Source organism: Vigna umbellata, chromosome 3 (assembly GCF_029865625.1).
Source record: "Vigna umbellata cultivar VRB3 chromosome 3, Vumbellata_1.0, whole genome shotgun sequence".
In the NCBI taxonomy this organism is placed as follows: Eukaryota; Viridiplantae; Streptophyta; class Magnoliopsida; order Fabales; family Fabaceae; genus Vigna; species Vigna umbellata.
The window spans coordinates 34,252,556-34,258,823 of NC_142167.1; positions in this window are offsets into that span (position 1 = coordinate 34,252,556).

The window sequence follows — 6,268 nt, forward strand, 5'->3', positions numbered from 1 at the left end:
TTAAAAACAAAGATGTCTTATGGTTCATATAGGTCTTCTAGGTTAGATAAAGTTGATGAAATGTTTAAACAAGCTAGGAATCTTCCATCCTTTGGTAAAGATATAGGTGCATTAACATACCTAGCTTGGGAAAAAGAAATTGATAAAATAAATCCTTGGTTTTGTGAAGAGAGTGAATATTATGTTCTTAGTATATATCTCTCTAAGTTAGAAGAAAATGCAAGTGAGTGGTGGGATGAAAGACAATATCATGTTAGGAAAGGTAGAAAGTCCTCCATACGTGATTGGCGTGATTTAAAAGCTTGCATGAGAAGAAAGTTTGTGCCTTCAAGCATTAAAAGAAACCTAGAACTAATTAGGGATTGCATTAATGATGGAAAATTATTTCTTGAGAGTTTAAATAATCATGGGTTTCTTCGTAGAGAATTAGAATTTGGGGCAAGACTTAAGGAGATCAAGGATAAGAAAAGAGAAAGAGAGATTGAGAGAAAAGAAAAGGAAGAAAGGAAAGAAGAAGAGAAGAGAGAGAGAGAAGAAATAGAGAAAAGAGAAGAGAGAAAAAGAGAGAAATTAAGAAGAGAAGAAATAGAGAAAAGAAAAGAGAGAAGAAGAGAGGAATTAAGAAGAGAAGAAGAGAGAAAAGAAGAAGAAAAGAAAGAAAGGCAAGAAAGAGAGAAGAAAGAAAAGGAGAAATTGTTACTGATGACAAATCCTATTCTTTCAAAGACTGGAACAAAAAAGGGAAGGTTTCCAAATCTTTACTTCTTTTCCAATAATTGATTACTTTTCAATTTTTGACTTCTCTTTCAAACCAATTGTCATGAAAACATTTTCAAAATATGACAATTCAAATCTTGAGTTATTCTTATCTTTAAGAAAACCATTAATTCAAGATAAATACTCAGCTCCTCTATTGTATTGTCACTTTTGAGCTGAATGAGAATTATATTTCTGAAATCAGAATAATTTTCTCTTGAAAGTCATAGGCTAGAGAGTCCAAAGACTCCCTCTAGCCACCTTCCAAGCACACTCTCATTTTTCCATTTCTCCAAAATTCCACGGTGCTACTCATTCCTCCACGCCACCTCTCCTTCGCTGCCACCTCGCATGCGTCAGTGTTTTTCAATTCCTTCTTCAGCCACGCGTCCGCTCCCTCATTCCACATCATTTGCTTTTCTTCTCACACATCAGACACGCACAGCCACATTCTCTCTTTCGTGAGAGCTTTTTCTCCATCTCGCAGAACCACATCTAGTTCTTCCACTCAAGAGTTTCCTCGTCGCCAGCCATTCTTCATCACAAATCCATCTCTTCTCCTCCGTAAGTATCAGATTCACAAGTTTCTTCATCTTTCTTCCACTGTCACCAAATCATCTGCACATTTGTCTAAGGTTTCTTCATCCTTCATCATTTTCTCTGATTTTAGCCGATTAAAATTACTTTTGATTCGTTCCAAACCTTTTCCACCGTTCAATCTTCATTTTGAACCGATTAATCGGTTCATATTGGGTTTCCTTCCATTTCTAGGGTTTCTATCGAGTTTAACCCTCTGTTTTTGTCATTTTCCGTTGTGTATTCTTCGTCGGAGAAGCTTCGAGGAGGTCCGGTTTGTATTCGCGCAGCTTCAATCGACCTCTCCTCGGGCGTTCGTCCATCATGATAGGTTTTAATGTTTATCAGAACTAAGGTTATTGACTGCTTCTAATCTGTTTATATGCTTTTTTGCAGTTCAAAATGTGCCCTTACACATTTTCATTACCCATGGCATGGCTCATCTATGTATAACCCATATGCAGAATTATCTGCAGATCTTATATATATTAATTATATACTATGTATGAATTCATGTAGAATATTATTATTTATTAATACTCCGCATTTCATACGCTTCATGAGTATTCTTGAAAGATCTAAAGGAACCCTTTTTGGAATGAATATTAAGTGAAGAAAAAAGGAGGAAAAAAAAAGCCCAAGAAAAAAATAATAGTTGTACCTCCATGGGTCTGCGACCATCCAGTCGAAGTCCTTCTGGCCTGACATATTCCATCCTCAAGTCAATCTATGGTAGAGACAAAAGGGAGACAAAGATGAGACATAAGCAGCTGGATTTTGTTTTTATTTGCTTTATATTCTTGGCTTCCAAAAAAAATGATATTTTCTACTAAAGTTATTAAAACAAAATGGTGAGATTTTGATGAATCTGAGCCATTTAAAAGTTTGTGTTGGCTCAAGTATTTTGTGGGTCATGCAGTGAGATGAGTGAGAGAGCAGTTCGAATTAATAACACTGCTCAATTGAAAACATACCGAACAAACTCCAGTTGCTCTGTAAAGATTAGGATGAAAACAAGGTTACAAAAAATCAAGCAATCTGAACTTTGAATGAATATCATATAGACAACAACAAACATTTACCCAATAAGTGTGGCACTAGGTAAATAATATTGCAGAAATAAATATTAGAAATCAGCAAACAACAAAATAACAACGCATTTGAAGAAAATAAATCTGGTCGTGTCCCTACCCTTTTAAACATTTAAGTTTGCTCTTAATCTTATTGCAAGCAAAGAAAAAGAGGAAAGTACACCACGGACAGAAAGATATTGTAAAGGGGTGGTTCTCGAAGCAAATTCAATCTGCATACTGTTATTATTTTTATTTTATTCTAGCACTCCCCGAATTTCAACAAATTTCTAAAGGAGAATGAGCAGACTTTTAGTTTAATAGTTACAGAAGAAAGATTTGGGTCAATTATATATGAGAAGGACAGTGTTCCCTTCCCACTTAATAAACTAACAACACAGAGCAATGATTTTAGTGACTCGGTTATGCTATAGATCAATTTTATGGTTGAGTGGTATGCAAGTTCAAGATGTAGGATTTTTAAGAAGAGTTTTTGTGAGATCGATACAAAGGGCAAGGAAGGGTTATAAGTTTGATTGAGAGAACGATATAGTATAGGAGTAATTGGTTATCAAGATGTTCAATGTTTGAAGCTTATACAAAGCTGTCGTAAACTCCATTTTTCTTGGTTGTAAATGTTGAATTGATTAAATTAGAAAAGCATAGCAACTTTTACGAGTTTAACAGAAAATAGGGATTGGGTGGTGAGTGGTGACACTGCAAGGCACTACACATGACAACGCAAACATTGAAAGGGTTTGAACTTTGATGACCAGAGAGAGAGAGAAAAGGAAAAGTACCTGACTGACGGCGAGATTTGTCGGTGGCTGTTACGCTCTGTGTGGCGACGGCGAGAACGGAAGTTGGTCCGCGCACTGCAAACGAGCCTAGTCTAGGCAGGGTTCCGCTGTTCGGTGTTTAAATTTGATTTTTCTAGAAAAAAAAAATAGGACCTATTAAACCTATTTAGTGACCTATTTAAACACCGAACAGCGGAACCCTGCCTAGACTAGGCTCGTTTGCAGTGCGCGGACCAACTTCCGTTCTCGCCGTCGCCACACAGAGCGTAACAGCCACCGGCAAATCTCGCCGTCAGTCAGGTACTTTTCCTTTTCTCTCTCTCTGGTCATCAAAGTTCAAACCCTTTCAATGTTTGCGTTGTCATGTGTAGTGCCTTGCAGTGTCACCACTCACCACCCAATCCCTATTTTCTGTTAAACTCGTAAAAGTTGCTATGCTTTTCTAATTTAATCAATTCAACATTCACAACCAAGAAAAATGGAGTTTACGACAGCTTTGTATAAGCTTCAAAAATTGAACATCTTGATAACCAATTACTACTATATTATATCGTTCTCTCAATCAAACTTATAACCCTTCCTTGCCCTTTGTATCGATCTCACAAAAACTCTTCTTAAAAATCCTGCATCTTGAACTTGCATACCACTCAACCATAAAATTGATCTATAGCATAACCGAGTCACTAAAATCATTGCTCTGTGTTGTTAGTTTATTAAGTGGGAAGGGAACACTGTCCTTCTCATATATAATTGACCCAAATCTTTCCTCTGTAACTATTAAACTAAAAGCCTGCTCATTCTCCTTTAGAAATTTGTTGAAATTCGGGGAGTGCTAGAATAAAATAAAAATAATAACAGTATGCAGATTGAATTTGCTTCGAGAACCACCCCTTTACAATATCTTTCTGTCCGTGGTGTACTTTCCTCTTTTTCTTTGCTTGCAGTAAGATTAAGAGCAAACTTAAATGTTTAAAAGGGTAGGGACACGACCAGATTTATTTTCTTCAAATGCGTTGTTATTTTGTTGTTAGCTGATTTCTAATATTTATTTCTGCAATATTATTTACCTAGTGCCCCACTTATTGGGTAAATGTTTCAAAGTTCAGATTGCTTGATTTTTTGTAACCTTGTTTACATCCTAATCTTTAGGAGCAACTGGAGTTTGTTCGGTAGATTGTAACGTCACAGGGACCGTCGACTGCCCCCACAGATCACCACTAGGCTTTCTAGTGTGCTTTGTCCTCACTCGCACACTTTCCGGGAAAACTTCTCAGAAGGTCACCCATCCTAGAATTACTCTAGGCTAAGCACGCTTAACCATGGAGTTCTTATGAGTCGGGCAACCGAAAAGCAAATGCATTTGGTGATATGAGTAGTCAAATCAATTCCTTTAAGCTATCCTTCAATGGTATAGTCCCATACCTATATAGTCTCCAGATCCCTCTCATTCCGGTGTATGTTCGATTCATCCATGTACCCCTTCCACCGGAAGCCTTGCCAGGAGCCGCTCCTTGTCTGTGCCCCCTGCACCATGCTACCTGCACCGGCGTCACTCCCCGCACTCTCATCAGTGCCCGGGTGTCACATGCTGACATCCCAAAATATATAACAATGTATATATGTAGAATGCAGCGATTATAATAATAGAAAGCAGTTAAGAGTACACAATAGATAGAATTAAGGAGTACAGTTATCCAAGTCTGGCTGGGAAACTTTAAAACTTAAGTACAAGTTCATAATTCTCCAAAACACAGATCATGCTAAAATGAAGGCTAGAAGTCTTTCAAAATAAAGAGTTGTTTAGCTAGTAGAAATCCTAAGCACTAGGGGCTGGGTCTTCCTCAACTTCCAAAGCTTGCTCCAAAGGTACATCATCACCTACTGCTCACATCCAAAGGATTGGATGATCATCGCAAGGGGAAAGGCAAACACATGCAACACATACAATTCATTTTCAATCAATCTAGCAGTTACCAGAATATCCATACACATATAAACACCTTAGTCATCATAAACATAAGCATTCATTTCATAAAACTCATCAAGACAAGCATCCTATCATGTTAAGACTCTAGACACGTCCGGACATAGAATGTATGTAGAGCTGGGGCGGGTTGTGCACTTGTGATGGCCTCTACTGCTTTGCAAAGCCATTGCCGAGGGGTTCCACCCGACCATACACAAGGCTAGTCCGTTACCGCGGAATAGACCTCCAGTGATAGCGTCTACCCTAGGACCTCCCACTACTCCCACCACACGCGTCAATCCTCTCTAAGTGAGAATGAAAGACCGTTGGAGTGTTAGGGATAACCCCCATATGGAAGCCTCTTACATTCATTCAATACACTAACTGATCCCACCGAGAGATCTAAATTTCCGATTCAATCCTACCATTTTAAATCTTATGATATTCCTTTTGGATCAACAATGTACATCATAAACCACTTATAACCATACACTTTCAACCAATCTGGATCACATGAAGATGCATTCATAAATTGTAACCGAAATATTTAAATAACATAACTTATTGGAATGAGAGAAAACATAACAGAAAATATCACCACTGGACGAACACTATTTGGACGAGCGCCAAGAGCCCTTGGGAGGACACTGTTTGAACGAACGTCCAAAACCCATTGGTCGGACACTGTTTGAACGAACGTCAAAATCCCTTGGGCGGACTTTGTTTGGACGAACGCTTAACGATCAAACATGAAGACCGAGCGCTAGCGATCACTAACCAATATCAAGACCGGACGCTTAAGATTCAACCCTAAGAATACAAACTTAAGGCCGAACACTCACAATCGCAACTAAACCAAGGCCGAACGCCACCAACATGAACGCTCGCTATTACTTATGGACGCTCGCTACTAATTCAACCTCTGACCGAACGCTAATTAAACCATCAACTGAACGAACGCTACTAACCAACACCTGAGCGATCGTTACTAAACCATAACTTGAGCGATCGTTATTTAAACCAATGACCGAACGCTGTTAATATCATCCCCTAAGACCGAACGCTCCCCAGACAAGGACGAACGCTAATCAAACCAACAT